Source organism: Aulonocara sp. 'chitande type north' Nkhata Bay, linkage group LG16 (genome assembly GCF_057382095.1).
Source record: "Aulonocara sp. 'chitande type north' Nkhata Bay isolate Kocher_YH1m ecotype deep benthic linkage group LG16, A_spYH_male_GT1.1, whole genome shotgun sequence".
Classification (NCBI taxonomy): Eukaryota; Metazoa; Chordata; class Actinopteri; order Cichliformes; family Cichlidae; genus Aulonocara; species Aulonocara sp. 'chitande type north' Nkhata Bay.
Window position 1 is genome coordinate 5,787,224 of NC_141359.1, and position 13,759 is coordinate 5,800,982.

Below are 13,759 nucleotides of genomic sequence, written 5' to 3' on the forward strand. Positions count from 1 at the left end.
AATATCTTGTACTTGTTTGAAGACCTTTTAATGTTAAAGTTGGCCTCTGTGCTTTTTCAGTGTTGGAAAGACTCTTTCTTGCACTGAGGTCTGCTTATTGTAAATATCTTGTACTTGTTTGAACACCTTTTCATGTCAAAGTTGGCCTCTGTGCTTCTGCAGTGTTAGAAAGACTCTTTCTTGCACTGAGGGCTGCTTATTGTAAATATCTTGTACTTGTTTGAAGACCTTTTAATGTTAAAGTTGGCCTCTGTGCTTTTTCAGTGTTGGAAAGACTCTTTCTTGCACTGAGGTCTGCTTATTGTAAATATCTTGTACTTGATTTTTACACCTTTTAATGTCAAAGTTGGCCTCTGCGCTTCTGCAGTGTTAGAAAGACTCTTTCTTGCACTGAGGTCTGCTTATTGTAAATATCTTGTACTTGTTTGAACACCTTTTCATGTCAAAGTTGGCCTCTGTGCTTGTCAGTGTTGGAAAGACACGTTTTTGCACTGAGGTCTGCTTATTGTAAATATCTTGTACTTGTTTTTACACCTTTTCATGTCAAAGTTGGCCTCTGTGCTTTTTCAGTGTTGGAAAGACTCTTTCTTGCACTGAGGTCTGCTTATTGTAAATATCTTGTACTTGTTTGAACACCTTTTAATGTCAAAGTTGGCCTCTGTGCTTATCAGTGTTGGAAAGACTCTTTCTTGCACCGAGGTCTGCTTATTGTTAATATCTTGTAGTTGTTTGAACACCTTTTCATGTCAAAGTTGGCCTCTATGCTTTTTCAGTGTTGGAAAGACTCTTTCTTGCACTGAGGTCTGCTTATTGTAAATATCTTGTACTTGTTTGAACACCTTTTAATGTCAAATTTGGCCTCTGTGCTTATCAGTGTTGGAAAGACTCTTTCTTGCACCGAGGTCTGCTTATTGTTAATATCTTGTAGTTGTTTGAACACCTTTTCATGTCAAAGTTGGCCTCTGTGCTTATCAGTGTTGGAAAGACTCTTTCTTGCACCGAGGTCTGCTTATTGTAAATATCTTGTACTTGTTTGAACACCTTTTAATGTCAAAGTTGGCCTCTGTGCTTTTTCCGTGTTAGAAAGACTCTTTCTTGCACTGAGGTCTGCTTATTGTTAATATCTTGTACTTGTTTGAAGACCTTTTAATGTCAAAGTTGGCCTCTGTGCTTTTTCAGTGTTGAAAAGACTCTTTCTTGCACTGAGGTCTGCTTATTGTAAATATCTTGTACTTGTTTGAACACCTTTTCATGTCAAAGTTGGCCTCTGTGCTTGTCAGTGTTGGAAAGACTCTTTCTTGCACTGAGGTCTGCTTATTGTAAATATCTTGTACTTGTTTGAACACCTTTTAATGTCAAAGTTGGCCTCTGTGCTTATCAGTGTTGGAAAGACTCTTTCTTGCACTGAGGTCTGCTTATTGTAAATATCTTGTACTTGTTTTTACACCTTTTCATGTCAAAGTTGGCCTCTGAGCTTATCAGTGTTGGAAAGGCTCTTTCTTGCACTGAGGTCTGCTTATTGTAAATATCTTGTACTTGTTTGAACACCTTTTAATGTCAAAGTTGGCCTCTGAGCTTATCAGTGTTAGAAAGACTCTTTCTTGCACTGAGGTCTGCTTATTGTGAATATATTGTACTTGTTTTTATACCTTTTAATGTCAAAGTTGGCCTCTGTGCTTATCAGTGTTGGAAAGACTCTTTCTTGCACTGAGGTCTGCTTATTGTGAATATATTGTACTTGTTTGAACACCTTTTCATGTCAAAGTTGGCCTCTGTGCTTCTGCAGTGTTAGAAAGACTCTTTCTTGCACTGAGGGCTGCTTATTGTAAATATCTTGTACTTGTTTGAAGACCTTTTAATGTTAAAGTTGGCCTCTTTGCTTTTTCCGTGTTGGAAAGACTCTTTCTTGCACTGAGGTCTGCTTATTGTAAATATCTTGTACTTGTTTGAAGACCTTTTCATGTCAAAGTTGGCCTCTTTGCTTTTTCCGTGTTGGAAAGACTCTTTCTTGCACTGAGGTCTGCTTATTGTAAATATCTTGTACTTGTTTGAACACCTTTTCATGTCAAAGTTGGCCTCTGTGCTTATCAGTGTTAGAAAGACTCTTTCTTGCACTGAGGTCTGCTTATTGTGAATATATTGTACTTGTTTTTATACCTTTTAATGTCAAAGTTGGCCTCTGTGCTTATCAGTGTTGGAAAGGCTCTTTCTTGCACTGAGGTCTGCTTATTGTAAATATCTTGTACTTGTTTTTATACCTTTTAATGTCAAAGTTGGCCTCTGTGCTTATCAGTGTTAGAAAGACTCTTTCTTGCACTGAGGGCTGCTTATTGTAAATATCTTGTACTTGATTTTACACCTTTTAATGTCAAAGTTGGCCTCTGTGCTTATCAGTGTTGGAAAGACTCTTTCTTGCACTGAGGTCTGCTTATTGTAAATATCTTGTACTTGTTTGAACACCTTTTAATGTCAAAGTTGGCCTCTGTGCTTATCAGTGTTGGAAAGACTCTTTCTTGCACTGAGGTCTGCTTATTGTAAATATCTTGTACTTGTTTTTACACCTTTTATGTCAAAGTTGGCCTCTGACCTTATCAGTGTTGGAAAGGCTCTTTCTTGCACTGAGGTCTGCTTATTGTAAATATCTTGTACTTGTTTTTGCACCTTTTATGTCAAAGTTGGCCTCTGCGCTTCCTCAGTGTTGGAAAGACTCTTTCTTGCACTGAGGTCTGCTTATTGTAAATATCTTGTACTTGTTTGAACACCTTTTCATGTCAAAGTTGGCCTCTGTGCTTTTTCAGTGTTGGAAAGACTCTTTCTTGCACTGAGGTCTGCTTATTGTAAATATCTTGTACTTGTTTGAACACCTTTTCATGTCAAAGTTGGCCTCTGTGCTTATCAGTTTTGGAAAGACTCTTTCTTGCACTGACGTCTGCTTATTGTAAATATCTTGTACTTATTTGAACACCTTTTAATGTCAAAGTTGGCCTCTGTGTTTTTTCAGTGTTGGAAAGACTCTTTCTTGCACTGAGGTCTGCTTATTGTAAATATCTTGTACTTGTTTGAAGACCTTTTAATGTCAAAGTTGGCCTCTTTGCTTTTTCAGTGTTGGAAAGACTCTTTCTTGCACTGAGGTCTGCTTATTGTAAATATCTTGTACTTGTTTGAACACCTTTTAATGTCAAAGTTGGCCTCTGTGCTTATCAGTGTTGAAAAGAATCTTTCTTGCACTGAGGTCTGCTTATTGTAAATATCTTGTACTTGTTTGAACACCTTTTAATGTCAAAGTTGGCCTTTGTGCTTTTTCAGTGTTGAAAAGACTCTTTCTTGCACTGAGGTCTGCTTATTGTAAATATCTTGTACTTGTTTGAACACCTTTTCATGTCAAAGTTGGCCTCTGAGCTTATCAGTGATGGAAAGACTCTTTCTTGCACTGAGGTCTGCTTATTGTAAATATCTTGTACTTGTTTTTACACCTTTTCATGTCAAAGTTGGCCTCTGTGCTTGTCAGTGTTGGAAAGACTCTTTCTTGCACTGAGGTCTGCTTATTGTAAATATCTTGTACTTGTTTGAACACCTTTTCATGTCAAAGTTGGCCTCTGTGCTTGTCAGTGTTGGAAAGACACGTTTTTGCACTGAGGTCTGCTTATTGTGAATATCTTGTACTTGTTTTTACACCTTTTCATGTCAAAGTTGGCCTCTGTGCTTTTTCAGTGTTGGAAAGACTCTTTCTTGCACTGAGGTCTGCTTATTGTAAATATCTTGTACTTGTTTTTACACCTTTTATGTCAAAGTTGGCCTCTGACCTTATCAGTGTTGGAAAGACTCTTTCTTGCACTGAGGTCTGCTTATTGTAAATATCTTGTACTTGTTTGAACACCTTTTCATGTCAAAGTTGGCCTCTGAGCTTATCAGTGTTGGAAAGGCTCTTTCTTGCACTGACGTCTGCTTATTGTAAATATCTTGTACTTGATTTTTACACCTTTTCATGTCAAAGTTGGCCTCTTTGCTTTTTCCGTGTTGGAAAGACTCTTTCTTGCACTGAGGTCTGCTTATTGTAAATATCTTGTACTTGTTTGAACACCTTTTAATGTCAAAGTTGGCCTCTGTGCTTATCAGTGTTGGAAAGACTCTTTCTTGCACTGAGGTCTGCTTATTGTAAATATCTTGTACTTGTTTGAACACCTTTTAATGTCAAAGTTGGCCTCTTTGCTTTTTCAGTGTTGGAAAGACTCTTTCTTGCACTGAGGTCTGCTTATTGTAAATATCTTGTACTTGTTTGAACACCTTTTAATGTCAAAGTTGGCCTCTGTGCTTTTTCAGTGTTGAAAAGACTCTTTCTTGCACTGAGGTCTGCTTATTGTAAATATCTTGTACTTGTTTGAACACCTTTTCATGTCAAAGTTGGCCTCTGTGCTTGTCAGTGTTGGAAAGACTCTTTCTTGCACTGAGGTCTGCTTATTGTAAATATCTTGTACTTGTTTTTACACCTTTTCATGTCAAAGTTGGCCTCTGTGCTTTTTCAGTGTTGAAAAGACTCTTTCTTGCACTGAGGTCTGCTTATTGTAAATATCTTGTACTTGTTTGAACACCTTTTAATGTCAAAGTTGGCCTCTGTGCTTATCAGTGTTGGAAAGACTCTTTCTTGCACTGAGGTCTGCTTATTGTAAATATCTTGTACTTGTTTGAACACCTTTTAATGTCAAAGTTGGCCTCTGTGCTTATCAGTGATGGAAAGACTCTTTCTTGCACTGAGGTCTGCTTATTGTAAATATCTTGTACTTGATTTTTACACCTTTTCATGTCAAAGTTGGCCTCTGTGCTTATCAGTGTTGGAAAGACTCTTTCTTGCACTGAGGTCTGCTTATTGTAAATATCTTGTACTTGATTTTACACCTTTTAATGTCAAAGTTGGCCTCTGTGCTTTTTCAGTGTTGAAAAGACTCTTTCTTGCACTGAGGGCTGCTTATTGTAAATATCTTGTACTTGTTTGAACACCTTTTAATGTCAAAGTTGGCCTCTGTGCTTATCAGTGTTGGAAAGACTCTTTCTTGCACTGAGGTCTGCTTATTGTAAATATATTGTACTTGTTTTTATACCTTTTCATGTCAAAGTTGGCCTCTGTGTTTATCAGTGTTGGAAAGACTCTTTCTTGCACTGAGGTCTGCTTATTGTAAATATCTTGTACTTGATTTTACACCTTTTAATGTCAAAGTTGGCCTCTGTGCTTTTTCAGTGTTGAAAAGACTCTTTCTTGCACTGAGGGCTGCTTATTGTAAATATCTTGTACTTGTTTGAACACCTTTTAATGTCAAAGTTGGCCTCTGTGCTTATCAGTGTTGGAAAGACTCTTTCTTGCACTGAGGTCTGCTTATTGTAAATATCTTGTACTTGTTTGAACACCTTTTAATGTCAAAGTTGGCCTCTGTGCTTATCAGTGTTGGAAAGACTCTTTCTTGCACTGAGGGCTGCTTATTGTAAATATCTTGTACTTGTTTGAAGACCTTTTAATGTCAAAGTTGGCCTCTTTGCTTTTTCCGTGTTGGAAAGACTCTTTCTTGCACCGAGGTCTGCTTATTGTTAATATCTTGTAGTTGTTTGAACACCTTTTCATGTCAAAGTTGGCCTCTATGCTTTTTCAGTGTTGGAAAGACTCTTTCTTGCACTGAGGTCTGCTTATTGTAAATATCTTGTACTTGTTTGAACACCTTTTAATGTCAAAGTTGGCCTCTGTGCTTTTTCCGTGTTGGAAAGACTCTTTCTTGCACTGAGGTCTGCTTATTGTAAATATCTTGTACTTGTTTGAACACCTTTTAATGTCAAAGTTGGCCTCTGTGCTTTTTCCGTGTTAGAAAGACTCTTTCTTGCACTGAGGTCTGCTTATTGTTAATATCTTGTACTTGTTTTTACACCTTTTCATGTCAAAGTTGGCCTCTGTGCTTTTTCAGTGTTGGAAAGACTCTTTCTTGCACTGAGGTCTGCTTATTGTAAATATCTTGTACTTGTTTGAACACCTTTTCATGTCAAAGTTGGCCTCTGTGCTTGTCAGTGTTGGAAAGACACGTTTTTGCACTGAGGTCTGCTTATTGTAAATATCTTGTACTTGTTTTTACACCTTTTCATGTCAAAGTTGGCCTCTGAGCTTATCAGTGTTAGAAAGACTCTTTCTTGCACTGAGGTCTGCTTATTGTAAATATCTTGTACTTGTTTGAACACCTTTTAATGTCAAAGTTGGCCTCTGTGCTTATCAGTGTTAGAAAGACTCTTTCTTGCACTGAGGTCTGCTTATTGTGAATATATTGTACTTGTTTTTATACCTTTTGATGTCAAAGTTGGCCTCTGTGCTTATCAGTGTTGGAAAGACTCTTTCTTGCACTGAGGTCTGCTTATTGTAAATATCTTGTACTTATTTGAACACCTTTTAATATCAAAGTTGGCCTCTTTGCTTTTTCCGTGTTGGAAAGACTCTTTCTTGCACTGAGGTCTGCTTATTGTAAATATATTGTACTTGTTTTTATACCTTTTCATGTCAAAGTTGGCCTCTGTGCTTTTTCAGTGTTGGAAAGACTCTTTCTTGCACTGAGGTCTGCTTATTGTAAATATCTTGTACTTATTTGAACACCTTTTAATGTCAAAGTTGGCCTCTGTGCTTTTTCAGTGTTGGAAAGACTCTTTCTTGCACTGAGGTCTGCTTATTGTAAATATCTTGTACTTGTTTGAACACCTTTTAATGTCAAAGTTGGCCTCTGTGCTTATCAGTGTTGGAAAGACTCTTTCTTGCACTGAGGGCTGCTTATTGTAAATATCTTGTACTTGTTTGAAGACCTTTTAATGTCAAAGTTGGCCTCTTTGCTTTTTCCGTGTTGGAAAGACTCTTTCTTGCACTGAGGTCTGCTTATTGTTAATATCTTGTAGTTGTTTGAACACCTTTTCATGTCAAAGTTGGCCTCTATGCTTTTTCAGTGTTGGAAAGACTCTTTCTTGCACTGAGGTCTGCTTATTGTTAATATCTTGTAGTTGTTTGAACACCTTTTCATGTCAAAGTTGGCCTCTATGCTTTTTCAGTGTTGGAAAGACTCTTTCTTGCACTGAGGTCTGCTTATTGTAAATATCTTGTACTTGTTTGAACACCTTTTAATGTCAAAGTTGGCCTTTGTGCTTTTTCAGTGTTGAAAAGACTCTTTCTTGCACTGAGGTCTGCTTATTGTAAATATCTTGTACTTGTTTGAACACCTTTTCATGTCAAAGTTGGCCTCTGAGCTTATCAGTGTTGGAAAGACTCTTTCTTGCACTGAGGTCTGCTTATTGTAAATATCTTGTACTTGTTTTTACACCTTTTCATGTCAAAGTTGGCCTCTGTGCTTATCAGTGTTGGAAAGACTCTTTCTTGCACTGAGGTCTGCTTATTGTAAATATCTTGTACTTGTTTGAAGACCTTTTAATGTTAAAGTTGGCCTCTGTGCTTTTTCAGTGTTGGAAAGACTCTTTCTTGCACTGAGGTCTGCTTATTGTAAATATCTTGTACTTGTTTGAACACCTTTTCATGTCAAAGTTGGCCTCTGTGCTTCTGCAGTGTTAGAAAGACTCTTTCTTGCACTGAGGGCTGCTTATTGTAAATATCTTGTACTTGTTTGAAGACCTTTTAATGTTAAAGTTGGCCTCTGTGCTTTTTCAGTGTTGGAAAGACTCTTTCTTGCACTGAGGTCTGCTTATTGTAAATATCTTGTACTTGATTTTTACACCTTTTAATGTCAAAGTTGGCCTCTGTGTTTTTTCAGTGTTGGAAAGACTCTTTCTTGCACTGAGGTCTGCTTATTGTAAATATCTTGTACTTGATTTTTACACCTTTTAATGTCAAAGTTGGCCTCTGTGTTTTTTCAGTGTTGGAAAGACTCTTTCTTGCACTGAGGTCTGCTTATTGTAAATATCTTGTACTTGTTTGAACACCTTTTCATGTCAAAGTTGGCCTCTGTGCTTGTCAGTGTTGGAAAGACACGTTTTTGCACTGAGGTCTGCTTATTGTGAATATCTTGTACTTGTTTTTACACCTTTTCATGTCAAAGTTGGCCTCTGTGCTTTTTCAGTGTTGGAAAGACTCTTTCTTGCACTGAGGTCTGCTTATTGTAAATATCTTGTACTTGTTTGAACACCTTTTAATGTCAAAGTTGGCCTCTGTGCTTATCAGTGTTGGAAAGACTCTTTCTTGCACCGAGGTCTGCTTATTGTTAATATCTTGTAGTTGTTTGAACACCTTTTCATGTCAAAGTTGGCCTCTATGCTTTTTCAGTGTTGGAAAGACTCTTTCTTGCACTGAGGTCTGCTTATTGTAAATATCTTGTACTTGTTTGAACACCTTTTAATGTCAAAGTTGGCCTCTGTGCTTATCAGTGTTGGAAAGACTCTTTCTTGCACCGAGGTCTGCTTATTGTTAATATCTTGTAGTTGTTTGAACACCTTTTCATGTCAAAGTTGGCCTCTGTGCTTATCAGTGTTGGAAAGACTCTTTCTTGCACCGAGGTCTGCTTATTGTAAATATCTTGTACTTGTTTGAACACCTTTTAATGTCAAAGTTGGCCTCTGTGCTTTTTCCGTGTTAGAAAGACTCTTTCTTGCACTGAGGTCTGCTTATTGTTAATATCTTGTACTTGTTTGAAGACCTTTTAATGTCAAAGTTGGCCTCTGTGCTTTTTCAGTGTTGGAAAGACTCTTTCTTGCACTGAGGTCTGCTTATTGTAAATATCTTGTACTTGTTTGAACACCTTTTAATGTCAAAGTTGGCCTCTGTGCTTTTTCCGTGTTAGAAAGACTCTTTCTTGCACTGAGGTCTGCTTATTGTTAATATCTTGTACTTGTTTTTACACCTTTTCATGTCAAAGTTGGCCTCTGTGCTTTTTCAGTGTTGGAAAGACTCTTTCTTGCACTGAGGTCTGCTTATTGTAAATATCTTGTACTTGATTTTACACCTTTTAATGTCAAAGTTGGCCTCTGTGCTTTTTCCGTGTTAGAAAGACTCTTTCTTGCACTGAGGTCTGCTTATTGTAAATATCTTGTACTTGATTTTACACCTTTTAATGTCAAAGTTGGCCTCTGTGCTTATCAGTGTTGGAAAGACTCTTTCTTGCACTGAGGTCTGCTTATTGTAAATATCTTGTACTTGTTTGAACACCTTTTCATGTCAAAGTTGGCCTCTGTGCTTGTCAGTGTTGGAAAGACACGTTTTTGCACTGAGGTCTGCTTATTGTAAATATCTTGTACTTGTTTTTACACCTTTTCATGTCAAAGTTGGCCTCTGAGCTTATCAGTGTTGGAAAGGCTCTTTCTTGCACTGAGGTCTGCTTATTGTAAATATCTTGTACTTGTTTGAACACCTTTTAATGTCAAAGTTGGCCTCTGAGCTTATCAGTGTTAGAAAGACTCTTTCTTGCACTGAGGTCTGCTTATTGTGAATATATTGTACTTGTTTTTATACCTTTTAATGTCAAAGTTGGCCTCTGTGCTTATCAGTGTTGGAAAGACTCTTTCTTGCACTGAGGGCTGCTTATTGTAAATATCTTGTACTTGTTTGAAGACCTTTTAATGTTAAAGTTGGCCTCTTTGCTTTTTCCGTGTTGGAAAGACTCTTTCTTGCACTGAGGTCTGCTTATTGTAAATATCTTGTACTTGTTTGAAGACCTTTTCATGTCAAAGTTGGCCTCTGTGCTTCTGCAGTGTTAGAAAGACTCTTTCTTGCACTGAGGGCTGCTTATTGTAAATATCTTGTACTTGTTTGAAGACCTTTTAATGTTAAAGTTGGCCTCTTTGCTTTTTCCGTGTTGGAAAGACTCTTTCTTGCACTGAGGTCTGCTTATTGTAAATATCTTGTACTTGTTTGAACACCTTTTCATGTCAAAGTTGGCCTCTGTGCTTATCAGTGTTAGAAAGACTCTTTCTTGCACTGAGGTCTGCTTATTGTGAATATATTGTACTTGTTTTTATACCTTTTAATGTCAAAGTTGGCCTCTGTGCTTATCAGTGTTGGAAAGGCTCTTTCTTGCACTGAGGTCTGCTTATTGTAAATATCTTGTACTTATTTGAACACCTTTTAATGTCAAAGTTGGCCTCTGTGCTTATCAGTGTTGGAAAGACTCTTTCTTGCACTGAGGTCTGCTTATTGTAAATATCTTGTACTTGATTTTTACACCTTTTAATGTCAAAGTTGGCCTCTGTGCTTATCAGTGTTGGAAAGACTCTTTCTTGCACTGAGGTCTGCTTATTGTAAATATCTTGTACTTGTTTGAACACCTTTTAATGTCAAAGTTGGCCTCTGTGCTTTTTCAGTGTTGGAAAGACTCTTTCTTGCACTGAGGTCTGCTTATTGTAAATATCTTGTACTTGTTTGAACACCTTTTAATGTCAAAGTTGGCCTCTGTGCTTTTTCAGTGTTGGAAAGACTCTTTCTTGCACTGAGGTCTGCTTATTGTAAATATCTTGTACTTGTTTGAACACCTTTTAATGTCAAAGTTGGCCTCTGTGCTTATCAGTGTTGGAAAGACTCTTTCTTGCACTGAGGGCTGCTTATTGTAAATATCTTGTACTTGTTTGAAGACCTTTTAATGTCAAAGTTGGCCTCTTTGCTTTTTCCGTGTTGGAAAGACTCTTTCTTGCACCGAGGTCTGCTTATTGTAAATATCTTGTACTTGTTTGAAGACCTTTTAATGTCAAAGTTGGCCTCTTTGCTTTTTCCGTGTTGGAAAGACTCTTTCTTGCACCGAGGTCTGCTTATTGTAAATATCTTGTACTTGTTTGAAGACCTTTTAATGTCAAAGTTGGCCTCTGTGCTTTTTCAGTGTTGGAAAGACTCTTTCTTGCACTGAGGTCTGCTTATTGTAAATATCTTGTACTTGTTTGAACACCTTTTAATGTCAAAGTTGGCCTCTGTGCTTTTTCAGTGTTGGAAAGACTCTTTCTTGCACTGAGGTCTGCTTATTGTAAATATCTTGTACTTGTTTGAACACCTTTTAATGTCAAAGTTGGCCTCTGTGCTTTTTCAGTGTTGGAAAGACTCTTTCTTGCACCGAGGTCTGCTTATTGTAAATATCTTGTACTTGTTTGAAGACCTTTTAATGTCAAAGTTGGCCTCTGTGCTTTTTCAGTGTTGGAAAGACTCTTTCTTGCACTGAGGTCTGCTTATTGTAAATATCTTGTACTTGTTTTTACACCTTTTAATGTCAAAGTTGGCCTCTGTGCTTTTTCAGTGTTGGAAAGACTCTTTCTTGCACTGAGGTCTGCTTATTGTAAATATCTTGTACTTGATTTTACACCTTTTAATGTCAAAGTTGGCCTCTGTGCTTTTTCAGTGTTGGAAAGACTCTTTCTTGCACTGAGGTCTGCTTATTGTAAATATCTTGTACTTGATTTTACACCTTTTCATGTCAAAGTTGGCCTCTGTGCTTATCAGTGTTGGAAAGACTCTTTCTTGCACTGAGGTCTGCTTATTGTAAATATCTTGTACTTATTTGAACACCTTTTAATGTCAAAGTTGGCCTCTGTGCTTTTTCAGTGTTGGAAAGACTCTTTCTTGCACTGAGGTCTGCTTATTGTAAATATCTTGTACTTGATTTTACACCTTTTCATGTCAAAGTTGGCCTCTGTGCTTATCAGTGTTGGAAAGACTCTTTCTTGCACTGAGGTCTGCTTATTGTAAATATCTTGTACTTATTTGAACACCTTTTAATGTCAAAGTTGGCCTCTGTGCTTTTTCAGTGTTGGAAAGACTCTTTCTTGCACTGAGGTCTGCTTATTGTAAATATCTTGTACTTGTTTGAACACCTTTTCATGTCAAAGTTGGCCTCTGTGCTTGTCAGTGTTGGAAAGACTCTTTCTTGCACTGAAGTCTGCTTATTGTAAATATCTTGTACTTGATTTTACACCTTTTCATGTCAAAGTTGGCCTCTGTGCTTTTTCAGTGTTGAAAAGACTCTTTCTTGCACTGAGGTCTGCTTATTGTAAATATCTTGTACTTGTTTGAACACCTTTTAATGTCAAAGTTGGCCTCTGTGCTTATCAGTGTTGGAAAGACTCTTTCTTGCACTGAGGTCTGCTTATTGTAAATATCTTGTACTTGATTTTTACCCCTTTTAATGTCAAAGTTGGCCTCTGTGCTTATCAGTGTTGGAAAGACTCTTTCTTGCACTGAGGTCTGCTTATTGTAAATATCTTGTACTTGTTTGAAGACCTTTTAATGTCAAAGTTGGCCTCTGTGCTTATCAGTGTTGGAAAGACTCTTTCTTGCACTGAGGTCTGCTTATTGTAAATATCTTGTACTTGATTTTACACCTTTTAATGTCAAAGTTGGCCTCTGTGCTTTTTCAGTGTTGGAAAGACTCTTTCTTGCACTGAGGTCTGCTTATTGTAAATATCTTGTACTTGTTTGAACACCTTTTAATGTCAAAGTTGGCCTCTGTGCTTATCAGTGTTGGAAAGACTCTTTCTTGCACTGAGGTCTGCTTATTGTAAATATCTTGTACTTGATTTTACACCTTTTAATGTCAAAGTTGGCCTCTGTGCTTTTTCAGTGTTGGAAAGACTCTTTCTTGCACTGAGGTCTGCTTATTGTAAATATCTTGTACTTGTTTGAACACCTTTTAATGTCAAAGTTGGCCTCTGTGCTTTTTCCGTGTTGGAAAGACTCTTTCTTGCACTGAGGTCTGCTTATTGTAAATATCTTGTACTTGTTTTTACACCTTTTCATGTCAAAGTTGGCCTCTGTGCTTATCAGTGTTGGAAAGACTCTTTCTTGCACTGAGGTCTGCTTATTGTGAATATCTTGTACTTGTTTGAACACCTTTTAATGTCAAAGTTGGCCTCTGTGCTTATCAGTGTTAGAAAGACTCTTTCTTGCACTGAGGTCTGCTTATTGTAAATATCTTGTACTTGTTTGAACACCTTTTAATGTCAAAGTTGGCCTCTGTGCTTTTTCAGTGTTAGAAAGACTCTTTCTTGCACTGAGGTCTGCTTATTGTTAATATATTGTACTTGCTTTTATACCTTTTAATGTCAAAGTTGGCCTCTGTGCTTTTTCCGTGTTGGAAAGACTCTTTCTTGCACTGAGGTCTGCTTATTGTAAATATCTTGTACTTGTTTGAACACCTTTTAATGTCAAAGTTGGCCTCTGTGCTTTTCAGTGTTGGAAAGACTTTTTCTTGCACTGAGGTCTGCTTATTGTAAATATCTTGTACTTGTTTGAACACCTCTTCATGTCAAAGTTGGCCTCTGTGCTTTTTCATTGTTGGAAAGACTCTTTCTTGCACTGAGGTCTGCTTATTGTAAATATCTTGTACTTGTTTGAACACCTTTTCATGTCAAAGTTGGCCTCTGTGCTTTTTCATTGTTGGAAAGACTCTTTCTTGCACTGAGGTCTGCTTATTGTAAATATCTTGTACTTGTTTGAACACCTTTTAATGTCAAAGTTGGCCTCTGTGCTTATCAGTGTTGGAAAGACTCTTTCTTGCACTGAGGTCTGCTTATTGTAAATATCTTGTACTTGTTTTTACACCTTTTATGTCAAAGTTGGCCTCTGCGCTTCCTCAGTGTTGGAAAGACTCTTTCTTGCACTGAGGTCTGCTTATTGTAAATATCTTGTACTTGTTTTTACACCTTTTCATGTCAAAGTTGGCCTCTGTGCTTATCAGTGTTGGAAAGACTCTTTCTTGCACTGAGGTCTGCTTATTGTGAATATCTTGTACTTGTTTGAACACCTTTTAATGTCAAAGTTGGCCTCTGT

At 37.4% G+C, this 13,759-nt stretch overlaps 1 long non-coding RNA gene across 1 annotated transcript in view; it reads left to right on the plus strand.

Annotated features, from left to right (window-relative positions):
- LOC147310881 (uncharacterized) overlaps positions 1–13,759 on the plus strand; it is a 124,088-nt gene that overhangs the window by 105,537 nt on the left and 4,792 nt on the right. The gene's annotated exons all lie outside the window — the stretch shown is intronic.